General features: G+C 31.6%; 1 long non-coding RNA gene across 1 annotated transcript in view; it reads left to right on the forward strand.

The window, feature by feature from the left end:
• Positions 1-402: 402 nt before the first annotated feature.
• LOC132745968 (uncharacterized) overlaps positions 403-14495 on the forward strand; it is a 98889-nt gene continuing 84796 nt past the window's right edge. Inside the window, exon 1 of the long non-coding RNA XR_009627926.1 lies at positions 403-621. This is a non-coding gene — a long non-coding RNA (uncharacterized LOC132745968). The remainder of the gene's footprint in view (positions 622-14495) is intronic.

The following is a 14495-nucleotide window of genomic DNA, read 5'->3' on the forward strand; positions in this document are numbered from 1 at the left end:
ACAAAAAGTAAAGAATCAATTTCTGAAATTAAAAATTAATACTTTAGTATAATAGTTAAATAAAGCAAAACATAAGTCTATATTTAGTATAAAACAACATTTTAAAACATTTATTTAGTCAAGTGATTCTCTTGTCAGATAAAAGATTAGGTATGTTTTTTTGAATATTAATTTTTTTTTCCAAACATTTTTTTTAACCTAAGGTACCAAAAATTACCATAAACAGTTTATTGTTGTCAGGAGATGTTTAAGAAAAAGGAAAAAAAAAAGAAAAAGATTTAATGATAAGGAAAAAAAACAAAAATAATTAAGTTACTGGTTAATTGTCTAGCTTTTTTTTTCCAGAGGACACATCAGTTAAATATATTAAATTGATTAAAAAATCAAATGTCAACACTGGTTTGAATTGCAGTGAAACACCTAAAATTGCTCAAAATAGCTTTCCCTAGGAGAATTGTAACATTGTCTTAACAAAACATAATTATTACCAGAAATAAATATATTTGTTGTGTCTTACAGGAACCATCATTGTTTGCTGTTGCTAAGTTACTGGAGACTGGTTTAGTGAACTTGTCGAGAGTGGAAATTTTATGGCGACCAGTCACAGCACATCTATTAGAGGTAAGTGGTAGAATTAATATATATAGGTGACAGGGATGTGAAAAACCAATCACTGGAAAAGACAAAAGTATATATTTACATGTATAATTATACACACACACACACACTTAAAAAAGGTAGTTCAAGGTTTCCAGTTACTTTCAGTTTTCCGGCCATTTACAGCAGCAATTATTATTTACCTATACACAGGTATATAAATAAAGTTCATCCTATCCATTTTAATTAATTTTTTGGTGCACTTACTAAGCTAATATTTTTGCAACCAAATAAAATCAAGAGTATATTGATTATAAACAATTTAAGCATACACTTCTAAATTTTATATTTTTTTCACATCCCTGTACTGTTAGGGAGTTGTCTATTTCTTTGAACTTTTGGAATTACCATAAGCAATGGCCCAGTTCTAAGGACATGTGGTATATGGGACTTAAAGAAGTCCTTCATACTCATTTTCTCAAGGCCACTGGTGTTTTATCTTAGCAAGAAATTTACCTGACATTTATTTACTTTTACTCACATGTTTGAAATGAGAATTGAAACCTCAGAGGGAGGTGTAATATTAAAATGGAGTGCCATATTATATGGGCTGCTCTTTTCAACAGCATGAAACATAGACTATATAGTGGATCTACATGCAAAAACTTGTAGATCCATGATGAATGAAAATTCTTTGGCGTAAAACTTAAGTCAATCAAATGCTTAAATGTTCTTAAATGTGTACTTAAAGAGAATTTAAAGAAGTTCTGACCTTGTTTGAAATGATGTTTCAATGTTTCAGACTGAAGCAATTGTTTATATGTCTATATATGAGTAAAGTGAAATAGAAGAACAATTTAAATCTGTATTTATTAGAGTTATTCACAAGTGCATAGAGATCAATTCCAATTGTGAATATTATCTTTAGTAAAGGGTTCTTTCAGTTTGTGAGTATTTTGCTCTGTGGATCAACCTCAGGAATTTTCCCTGTGTACAGCATAAAAGAGAGAAAACTTAAATACAAATGAAAGGTTTAATATGACAATATTGTTTCTCAATGGTTTGAAATAATACATTTTGAAAGTAGGAAAGTGTTTTAAATCTCCAAATGCTATATTTCATGTGTTTAAAATTGGCCAAAATGCTATATTAAGGAAGCTAATTTTGTGATTGTGAGTGCATTGTGGTATATTACTGTATAAAGATCAAATGCACAGTAAAATAATCACGTAAGCCCTCAATCATAAGGCCTGTGTGATCCAATTCAACATCTGAACTGTGATACCATGCAATATCATACCACAAAGCACACAAGGTTGATATATATATTCTATTCTAACACATGGTCTGGTGTGCAGAAAGGTAAAGGGAAAATACAGAAACAGTATCCAACTAAAGACAATCCTATTCTGCTGATGAATTCACCATCAACCTTTAAGTGATGTATCCTAAATATATGACCTGCAAGCTTTGTGTTCTGTTTTATTGTTGCAGCAGTGTCACAGATGTGGTTCTATTTGTTTTATTATAACAGCATTAACTTCTGTTTCTACAACTTTGAAAATGTCACCAAAAACAATAAAAAAAATGGCGCTATTTTGTCCATTGATGAGTACAAAGAAGTTGACATTTAAACATCATCTGAAGAGTTGATCTAAGAGAATTGTCTCTTGGTTTCTGTTGAGGGGTACCAATAGTCTGATTGATGGTAGTCCTGGGAAATCATTACAGTCTCCCAGGGGGCGATAGGAACAAAATTATAGCGGGCAATACTGAAGTTTGTATGTTTGTTTTGAACGCGAGAATGTACGTCATGCTATATCAGAAACATATATAACATGATAATCCTATATACCTTAATTAGAAAACTGTAAAAAGATCTTTCATGGCAGTCCCGAGGGGCGTCTAAATTATCTATATATTGCCTTCTGTCATATTTGGAATATTGCATTTTGTCATCATCGATTGTCCTTGAATATCATGACTTTTGACGTTAAGATCTTCGCCATTGTCAGCGTTTATTTTCGGAAAATTCATTTTATGATCAAAGAGGAAGTACGAGTGCTGTAACATTTTCTCGAGTGTTTGGTACTCCTACGTTATAAATAACATGAATTTAAAAATGTTTTTGAAGACCAAGCACATGTCATCTGCAAGAGACATCAGCTTTATTAGATGTAAAAAAAAGGAAAGATTTGAGATTTACATTGTATCACTGTTTTGCTAAGTTTGGCTGTTATTTCTTGTTATTTGAAAGTCTCATGCGAACAGAATTCTCGGAATTTGTTTGAAAATTACATGTAATACTATCCTTCAGATGTCAATTTTTGTTTAATTTTGTCAAAGTTACTTAACGTAATACTGCATCAAGTTTGATAAAAGTCCTAATAGATTTAGTGAATTGGTGATTGTAGTCTGTATGTAAAGATCCTGCTGGTACATTAAAAGTACATTTTGTTTGGCATCTGACGCCTCCAGCAAAAAATTTGATTTCATTTTGCATAATATTAAATGCTTACAGACTTTGTAAAGTGCAGTTTAAACATATTGTATTGAAGCTTGATTGTGAAACAAGACTAGTTCTTGCAGTACCATATGTCATATGAGAAAAACAATGATGTGTGACCCGAATAGGGCTTAAACCTAGAAAGGCAGACATTGGTGACAGGGACAAAGCTTAGGGGTCGGTCCTTGTTGCTTTAAGTGGATACAAGTATCCCTTACCATGCTGAATATCATAAATTGACTTGTTCAATCTTTCAATCCAGACATAACTATTGATCAGTTAAGGGAAATATTTAAAAAAAAAAAATGTAATACCCGACTGTACTGATTTTGCTGCTGCCTACAGGCTAAAGTCTAAAAATGTGATCTTTGTTTGTAAACATTTTGGAAATCAGCAATTCCCAGACAAAAGCTACAAAAAACATTTAACCTCATAAAAGAACAACGTCTTGTGCATAATATTATATAGTAACCACTTGAAAGAATTGCTAGTAAATGCTGTCACAACCAATGAAAAGTAATTGCCAAATTCTAGGCTTCTAAATATATATATGACTGACATTAAATTGTATTTAATCCAATCAGTAAGAAAATAATTTTTCACCACTTACAAAATGTTGACAGTAAATATTTTCCTACCCAGATGTGGTCTCTTTACTATCAGAGAGTCAGACAATAATATCCCCGTCATAATACGCCAACAACCAAAATGGCTTTCATGAAGACGGAAATTCATTTGGCAATATATATTATCACAATGTATGAGCATTGTGCTTTATGTCCTCTGAATGCTTTAATGATGAAAATAGATTGTCATGTGTGCCTGCCAATTCAATATGAAACATTTAAGCCAGTCAACAAATAAGTGGCTATAGATAGTTCTCCAGTTTTACAATATTTACCTCCCTTGCCAAAAGTGGCAGCCATTTTTCGTGTCAATATTCTATGTAATATAATTTAAAATAAAGTTTCCTTTTAAAAGGAAAGGCTTGCACAGTTGTGCCTTCATCCCAACCCTTTAAAATTGTTTTTTTTTTTTGGTTTCAATTTATTATCACATTTTTTTTTAATTACGGTATTTGTATATCATAATTAAAGGGTTTATTTAGTTGGTTTTTTTTTTTTTTGGAAAACCGAATATTTTTTGTCAAAACGATTTGAAATCTATTCTCTATTGTATAAAACTAATAAAGAAAATGATCAATCGTAAAAATACTAACGTGATACTGAAGGAAAACAAGTGTGCACATTTCATTTCCCCTTTTTTCGCAGCGAAATCATTCCTTTGCTTTATAGACAAGTAAATGCACTAAAATACTTCGTTACGTGGTACCAATTAATAAGCATGTATCAACTATGTTACACGATCACAAATAGACGATGCGCTATCTGTAGATCAGCACATGGTAAGGTTAATGATATGCATGGGCTATTTTTAGATTACCTCACCAAGAAGTTGAATTGCGTTCAGTAGATCTAAATATAACTCGATCATGCGTGATTTGGTAAGCAGGACCACCCTTTGAAGATGGAATACTACTACAGTCACCATTCTCTATTGTATAAAACTAATACAGACAAAAAACAATTATAAAAGAAACTAACTTTTGCGTCTTGAAAAACAATTGAAACGGAACAATTTCTTTTATAATTTATTACGGTTTAAACCGATAAATCAAGTAAAAATAGAAATCCTATTTATATAAACAAACTGGGATTACCGAAGTAACTAAAATAGCTTAGATTTCCGTAATATTACTTCGTCTGATTCCGCAGTATGACGGAATCGCCCGAATTGTCACGATTGCAATCGGAACTACATCGGCTATTATCATTAATCTGAAGTGTGACGGAAAAGGCCGAAAAGTTGCGATTGGCACGATTGCAGCTGGTTTCCCGTTCAATCATGCACCAACAGATGTAAGCAGGAAACCACCTAACCGGAACAAGTTTTCCAAATGAAATGGCTTGCAGCCGTGGCTGCAAGCCAAAAATATAAAAAATCAATAAAAAAAGTTGATTTACATGAAAAGTCAATTTTTTTTATACATATTATTAAAGCACCAATATGTAAAAGATTTTTTATCATATGTCAGGAAAATGATAGAATTATGAGAGAAAATGATAGAGTTATGAGAGAATTTCATCTTATCTTAAGCATATGATACATTGGGAATGACTGCCAAAATGGTGGCAAGGGGAGGTAATTAATAGTATGTGGAAATCATCCTATGCCATTGTTGCCATCATTCTATTGTCAAGCCATTGTAAACATAAGTGGTGAATATGACTGGTATGACAGCACTACCGTCAATAATAAAGCCACATCAATCTACACAGCCATGAAGTCCAAAAAGACCTTTTGTTGTTACCATATTAATACCCCTCCCCGAAACAAAATCTCACATAAATAACAGCAAGCAATTTTTATGGACAAATTTAGCACCGCAAAGGTTAGGAATCAGACACTGTTAGAAATTTTTAATGGACATTCTCTAATAGGAAAGTAGGAGCAAAAATTATACTCAGAATATAATTTATTTAGCTATTTGGGCCAGTAAACTCCCATGGTACATTATTTCATATAAAATAATATGGTAATGTTTGTAATCAAATTGTGGTAATATGTGGAGTGTGAATCAGGTTGTATGGCACTGTAATTGAATTTATTAAAAGCATTGTGATAGCCAAGATATCTTCTCGCCCACAAATATTTTCTTTTTTTCCTTCTATTTCAAAGAAAAAAAGAAAAAGTCAAGCTATTATAATCGTGCTTTAATGTTACTCAAAATCCAACCCTAAAAAATGAAAAAAACATCTCAAGCCAGGTCAGCCTCTGTGTCCTTGCATTCTGACCAGACACTATAATAATAGCTGTTTAAATTAATTGAAACCCCTCAAATTTCTCGAAAAACTATTTCCAGTCCTGTCATGACAAAAAAACGTGGAGTCCCTTTAAGGTTATTAATTAACTTTATTAATTATAGTTATTCTTAAGAAATTAATTCACCGCTGTGGGTTCGAATCCCGACAGGGACTTTGGATTCTTTCATGTGAGGAAGCTATCCAGCTAGCTTACGGAACGTCGGTGGTTCTACTCAGGTGCCCGTTTGTGCCTCAAATAATGCACGGAAGGGCACCTGAGGTCTTCCTCCACCAGTAAAGCTGGAACGTCGCGATATGACCTATACTGTGTCGATGTGACGTAAAAACCCAAAACAAAAAAAAAAAAAAAAAAAAAAAAGAAATTAATTAATTTTTGAAAATGATAAACTCATTGTCAACTGTTACTTTGTGAATTTATTACCTTTGGAAATTAATTAATTCATAGTTGACAGTTTAATTAACTTTGGAAAATTAATTAACCTTAATGCCATCTATAACTTTGTTGTTGTCATCAGTGTCAAATTCACAAGATGTGACAGCTAGTAGCTTCCCAAGATGGCTATTCAGTGTTTTTATTATGTACTTTACAGCTTAAATTGAAAAACGATGTTCCGATAATAAAAGATGATTGGCCTTTCAGACACTAATAGACGTCACATACTTTTTAGACTAGATAAGGGCAATCAGTGTGAAAGTGACGATGTTTTTATGTCGCCTTCAAGGCGACATTTAGGGGTTACTTTTGTCAGCGGCAGCAGCAGCGTCCCGTTTGGCTTGTCTGGAGCATAACTTAGTCACTATAAGTCTGATTGACTCCAAACATTGTAGACATGCCTCTTTCAATGACCTGAAGTGAGTGCACAAAAACCGGTACTCTGCACATCTGATTTTTTTAGTTATTGGCCTTTGTTGTGTTGCCTTTAAAAAGGTGACAAATAGGGGTTACTTTAACTGGTGGCAAATGGCAGCTATACTGTTTACAAGGCAACACATCTGACTCGCGGAGTTCTAGTCAATAATTCACTTGTAACCTTCTGAATTCCTTGGAATCAACAATGGATTTGCCCAGTTTCCCTATTTGGGACTGTCCATTATCAATTTTGGGGTTGAATTACTAAAATTAAGCTAGCCTATAGTCAAATTAGAGCCTCAGTTTAGAATGTAGAGTGTGATAATACGAAATGATAATATTTCCCTGGAAAAGGGAATAGATGTTATGTCTAAGACAAGAAAGAATTTCTTGGAAAATAGACTTTTTCCTGAAAAAAAAAATAATAAGAAAATAAGAAAAATAGGTAAATAAAAAAAGAAAGAAAAAAAGTATCCCCCCCCCCCCCCACAAAAAAAAACAAAAAATCTGTCTCAGACAAGAGAGTAAATGAAAAACATATAAATGTATATATGCTAAGAGGAGAAATAGGTTTAGAGCAGTACTTATAGAAAAGAAAGTATTTCTCAGAAGGGGGAGTATTTTCTAGAGAATATTTCCAGAAGTAAGAGTATTTTCCAGACAAGAGAGCAGTTTCCAAAAAGAATGAGCATTTAGTATTTTTGCAAAGAAGGGTATGTCCACAAGAAAGAGAGTTTAGAGCAGATAGAAGTTTTGAAAAAGAAGACCATTTCCTAAAGAAAGGGAGTATTTTTTTGTGAAAAAAAGGAGAGTATTTACACAAGTATAGAAGAGATTGCTTAAGAAACATCTTTCAGAAAAGAGAGTATTTCCGGAAGAAAGAGGGTTATATTTCCCAGTCGCCTTTCAGAAAAGATTGCAAATGTTTTATATCTAACTTAAAGATGGGATCATGGAGGTTCCTCTGTAATGCCACAAATTCCAGAGAACACATTATTTAATTTTTTAGCCATAAATCACAATAATGAAACTTGTCTTTAAATTTTGACGAAGAAAAAAAGAGTGGAAAATAGCTATTCATCTTTGTGTCTCAAATAAGATGAAAATGTAATGAATCAGCCTGTGTCGCCAATTACGTTTTGCACAAATTGTTGGCATGCATGAGATTTTTTTTTCACACAAAACAAATTTAATATTAAGAAAAGAATGATGGGATAATAATTCATAACTAGAATGATGTCTGGAATTTACTTGATTGTAGTTACATAACTATTGAGCTTTAATCTTTTCTAAACTGAGCTTAGCAAAGGTTCCCCAAATTTAATGATAATATTAATTTTGATATTTTAAGTATTTTAAGTACCAAGGTCATAGGTCAGTCAGTGCCCTCAGAGCACACAGACTCACTCAGAGTCCTCAGGTTACAGGCACTGCAATCAGAGTTCATTAGTTCTCACATAGCAGTCAAGTACTGCTCCTGGGACACTGTATAGCCTACCGGGACACTGCATAGCCTACAGGGACACTGCAAAGCTACTGGGTCCGGGACACTGCATAGCTTCTGGAACACTGCATAGCTACCAGGTCAGGGACTTTGCATAGCTTCTGAGACACTTCATAGCTACCATGCCAGGGACACTGCATAGCTACGGTCAGGAACACTGCATAGCTACTTAGACATTAGCAATCAGGACACTCATAATTGCGACAATTTCAGAAAGCTAAATTTTCATCCTTTATTTTAGGACTTTTGTAGTTACATAGCATTATATTTTTTTCCTCTGAAACATGGTTTGAATTGTCAATGCATGAAAGTTAGAAAAGTGTGCAACGACCAGGTTAAAAAACCCCATAAAAGTAATTTTCCTAAACAAAACATGTGTTGCTTTTCTCCTTTTAAAAAACAAAACACATTAATTTATTGATACCTAAACAAGTTAACAAAAACAAAATTTACATTACATTCACATTACATGGTAATGTATTTCTGGACCTTGAACAATATAAAAAACAAAAGCAAAAGATGCCATCTTTATCAATTGTACAATTAATTGTTCTAAAAATGAAATATGGGTGTTTTGTTTGCTCATCTTTGAACATCTTGTTGGATCATTTTGCAACAGACACTTAATTTTTATGATTGATTTGATTTTCCAGTTGGCTTGTTTGATAGTTTTTAGAAACATTTCTTCGACCATTTGCTAAATAATAAGTTCATAACTTTTTGCTTTAGTTTGTTCAGTGACATTCAGACAAACAGCAGAAAGGCAACAAGAAGTGGCCTTTTACCAGTTGGCTGATATAATCCCCTTTTCTTTTCTTTAAAAAAGGCAAATGCAAGAATTGTGTAAAGGCAAATGCAAGAATTGTGTAAAGGCAAATGCAAATTGTTTAAAGGCAAATGCAAGAATTATTTAAAAGGCAAATGTAAGAAATTGTTTAAAAGGCAAATGCATGAATTGTTTAAAAGGCAAATGCAAGAATTGTATAAAAGGCAAATGCAAGAATTGTTTAAAAGGCAAATACATGAATTGTTTAAAAGGCAAATGCAAGAATTGTTTAAAAGCAAGTAAAGGCAAATGCAAGAATAGTTTAAAAGCAACTAAAGGCAAAGCAAGAATTGTTTAAAAGCAAGTAAAGGCAAATGCAAGAATTGTTTAAAAGCAAGTAAAGGCAATTGCAAGAATAGTTTAAAAGCAACTTAAGGCAATTGCATGAATTTTTTAAAGGCAAATGCAAGAATTGTTAAAAAGGAAAAAGCAAGTGCAAGAACTGTTTATTTTCTTGCATAGTTACAAATTGTGCTGACTATGCAAATAAGTTAGAGCAATTTGATTATGTCTTTTAGAATAATCCCACAACCACTCTTATAACAACCACCAATTTAAATAAATCTTTTAATATACAAATATGTAATTAGATTACAGATTTGCCATTTTCTGTGGATATTAGTCATAATTCTCTGATATTATTCATAATTCTCTCTTAGAGTGCATAGTTTGAAGGAAAATGTATAAAAACAAAAGTATGATTAGCCATTAAAATGAATTTATTAGAGAATAGGTTCTGGTTTTTAGCTATATTATACTAAATTTCAAGAAAAAAAAAGCCAACTAAGGTTTGTATGGGGAAATTATTAATATACTTAAATAGAAGGTCACAATAAACAATATGAAATGCAATAAGATTTAATGGACACTGTTTGTTTGAATTAATTAATTGACATTCAGGTTTAGAAACTTTGACAATTGCTGAAGTACATTGAAGTGCAAATTAAACTTCTTTTTGAAATATATATATGGTGTATAAAACAAAATTAGGTCAACAAAAATTGATTTTTTGATATTAAAGTCAATATAAGATAAGCTGTTATATATCCAGCTTTGTCCATTTGCCATTGTTTAACTGTTTTGATAAGCTTTTTACAGCTTAAACTTCCTTCATTTGTTATTCTTAATTGTTTTGATAAGTGTTAAAAGCTTTAACTTTGCCATTCTTTTGCCATTTTGTAAGGACTCATTACATAGGTCATAATAAAAAGCTTTAACTTTGTTCTTTTGCCATTGTGAATGGATTTGAATAAACTGCTTCAAGCTTCAGCATTGTTCATTTGCCATTGTAAAGGAGTTACAATAGTTCAAGGCTCATTTTTGTTCTTTCACCATTGTAAAGGAGTTATAATAGGCCATTATATTAAGATTCAACTTTGTTTCTTTTCATTACCATAATAAATTTTAGAGACATGATAAGCTGCAATATAAGTTTTAACTTTGTTCTTTTGCCATAGTGAATGGATTTGAATAAACTGCTTCAAGCTTCAGCATTGTTCATTTGCCATTGTAAAGGAGTTACAATAGTTCAAGGCTCATTTTTGTTCTTTCGCCATTGTAAAGGAGTTATAATAGGCCATTATAATAAGATTCAAATTTGTTTCTTTTCATTACCATAATAAATTTTAGAGACATGATAAGCTGCAATATAAGTTTTAACTTTGTTCTTTTGCCATTGTAAGGATGTCATTATAGGCCATTAAAGTTAGTCTCATCTTTGTTTGTAAAGGATTTATTATAGGACATTATCATTAGTCTCAACTTTGTTCTTTTGCCATTGTAAAGGAGTTATTATAGGACATTATCATTAGTCTTAACTTAATGTTCTACTCTTTGCTATTGTAAAGAAGTTAATATAGGCCATTATGATTAGTCTCAACTTTGTTCTTTTGCCATTGTTAAGGACTTATTATAGGCCATTATAATTAGTCTCAACTTTGTTCTTTTGCCATTGTAAAAGGTTTTTATAATGAGTTTTAATTAAACCTCAACTTTGTCTTTGCCATTATAAATTTTATAGGCAAGATAAACTGTTATATAAGTTTTAGCTTTATTTTTTTGCAGTTGTAAAGAAATTGTTATAGATTATTATAAATAAATTCTAAACTTTGTTCTTTTGCCATTGTAAAAAAGTTTTAATGTGCTATTTTGTTCTTGGGATTAAAATAAGCTGTTGTAAGCTTCATATTTGTTTTTGCCAGTATAAATTTTGATGTATAATAATTATCATTAAAGCTATAACTTTGTTCTTCTGTCTTGATAAATTGGACACGATTAGTAGTTATGTAGACTTCATCTTTTCATTATCTTTAAGCAGACTCAAATTTTATTAAACTGTAAAACTAGTTTATTTCCAAACTGTAGAAATGCCATTAATCATTTCCAGCAATATATCAAAACATGTCAATAAGTTGTATATATTTTAATCAATGGGAACTTTGTTGTGGCTTTGATTTTGAAAATAGATAAAAAATTATATGATTAGTTTTGAAATAGGTTCACCTTTCATCTTAAACAATTATAACAGATATTTTAACAGCCTTACACTCACTTTGATCTTGAAATATTTGGAACTTTTGAATTATGAAGAGTGGTTTATTTTGACTTATCATTTCTAGGAGAGTTAAGTACTTAGAAAAACTTTTCTTTTTTCGAAACATAAGGTAAGTTATTAACAGTTCTTCAGAGTTTGATTGACATGTGGAAACTGGAGGAGATAATGATGGAGGGCAATAAGAGAGGATAGTCTTTTATAGATATTTTGTTGTGATGTTCAAGTGGCATTTAATAGTACAGTTTAAGATCATTTCACTTAATACTGATTGAGGGGTCTTTTGTGGTAGAGTAGACTTAAAAAAAATTGTTTGCTGTTGAAATCGCAAGACTTTTACCATTGAGAATATGTGCTTTTAATTGTTGGGGGCTTAGTCAAAGAAAGCAGAACTATGGTTTTGAAATTTAATTTTGAGAAAAAATCTTAAGAATTCATAAAAAAACATTAGATTTATTGTTCTGTCAGTCAGTCTGGGGATTTGCTTAAAACACAGCTTAGAATACCATCTTCAGATTGAAATGCTTCACTTAAAAATTGTAAAGGATTTCATTATACATTAATCAAAATATCACTAAATGAAAAGAAATGCATAATTTTACAATGGATAATGGCAGGAAAATCTGAGATTATTTATAATAGTTTTTCTTGTTGAATTTGATCAGTTGTTTCTAGAACGCTGCCATAAATTAAAAGCAATATAAAAAACACATTCAATAATTATTATAAGAAAAAATTGCTGGTCCTTAAGTTATATGGCATTATAGATTAATATTGATGGTCCATACTTATATGGCAATATAGATAAAAATGCTGCAATTGACCTGTTGAAGTTATATGGAAATAAGAGAAGTGTTATATTTATATGACGATATAGGTAAAGTACACAAGTTGTAAAATTTAATAGTTTGAATTGCCAATATAAATAGTGTTCAAGATGTAAAATACCATAGGTTTTTTGCAATAGTAATAATTATAGTGTTCAAGTTGAACTGGATTCTCACATAAATATTTTTTTAAATTTAACAATGAAATGTGACACCTTTTAAAAACCATTGGAGAAAAAAAGCAACTTTTAATGGCAACACATGATACCATTGTTGATGTGAATCAAAAATATTTCTGCACTAGTACATAGCCTTAAACAGGCTTGACAATAGATCTGTATTATGTATAAGTAGTACACTGTAGCCTCGATATATCGCTCCCCGTTATAATGCTAATCTCAGTAAAGGGGTCATAGACCTTGGCTCCCCCCTAAAAAAAAATCCCCCCCAAATTTTTTTTTAAGTAGATCTAGATTTATAGCGCGCTATAACGCTTGTACAATTTGACAGTCTAGTACAATAAACAATTGTAATTAGGACATTTATGAGCGCCAAAGGTGTGAAAAACATGCCCAGGTTAGCGTTTATCCGCTCTTGTTTTTTTTCCTGTCCATCAGTCAGGCATCAAATTGTTTCCAAAATCTCAAATTCATATCATAACTGTGACATGGGCAACCGGTAGTGAATATAAAGAAACTAAAATTCACACACATATCTGTGACATGTAAACCTGAATTAAATATTTACCCACACAAGCCCAAAATCAATTTAAAATCCTGCACTGTAAATAAATGGCCGAGACAGGAAGTAAATGGCGTTTGATTAACTAGGGGACACAACTAAAGCTGGACTGTAAATTACAGTGTAATTTACAGTCCAGCTTTAGTTGTGTCCCCTAGTTAATCAAACACCATTACAGTAATGGCTAACTGTTTACACTACATTCATGATTTATGTTTTTCTTTCGAAAGTTTTTTGTTTCTTTTAAATATAATTAGTATTATTGTGAATATAATATATGTTTACATCATTGAATTGTTTTAGAAAAAGAAAATGTTGATATTCATTGAACAGTAAGTAATAATCGTCAGCGTTATATATATAGGCGGTCACCGTGGGGTAATGCAGTAATTTCGCAATGAGCGTTCTAATGAGAGCCTCGTTAGAACGCGGTGGTGAGACATTGGACCCCAACATGAGCGTTATAATGAGGCTGTAGTGTATCAGTGGGAAGTGTAATGAAAGCTGCATTATGGGATGGAGTTGTTACATTGAATTATAATTTTCGTAACATTAATTTATAATATTGCTTTGAACATTTCATTAAATTTAGATGCCTTGCAAAACATCATCTGAGATCATCATGAATAAATGATTATACATGCTTCAAAACATTCAGTATTTTGATATCCTTTCGACGGCCATCCGCTATACCCAAAGGACGGCCAAAGCGTAAGAAAACGTATCGAATTTTTACATTTATGAAAGCCAGTCTTATATTTCGACAGACGTCCATACCGTAGTTAAACGTATCAAAAATATACCTTTCTAGAAACCATAGTGTAAATCAGCATAAAACTTGAATTTTGTTTCATGCAACCCCGTAAAAACCTCGTTTTCGTACATTCTGGTTTTTTTAATGTGTTTATGAAAATCGAAATATTACGCTATGGCTGTTCCACTGCATTATGTAACGATAAACAACAAAGCCATACCGTATAAAACTGTTAATATTACGTTCAACTGCAATAAACAGACTCACAATCCTTGTTTTTTAAAACAAGTTCTGAACGTTTTAAAACGGCAAATTTTACGTTATTTACCTATATAGCCCATTAGAATACCATGTTGAGTAAAACGTCCACAACGTTTTAAAACGTAATTATTGAAAATCAATGAAAATCAATTTTTCTCAGGAAGGGTGATTGATACTATGCTTTTCAACTTGA

The sequence above is a fragment of the Ruditapes philippinarum genome, unplaced genomic scaffold (assembly GCF_026571515.1).
Source record: "Ruditapes philippinarum isolate M1 unplaced genomic scaffold, ASM2657151v2 ctg6376_1_1_1_1, whole genome shotgun sequence".
Classification (NCBI taxonomy): domain Eukaryota; kingdom Metazoa; phylum Mollusca; class Bivalvia; order Venerida; family Veneridae; genus Ruditapes; species Ruditapes philippinarum.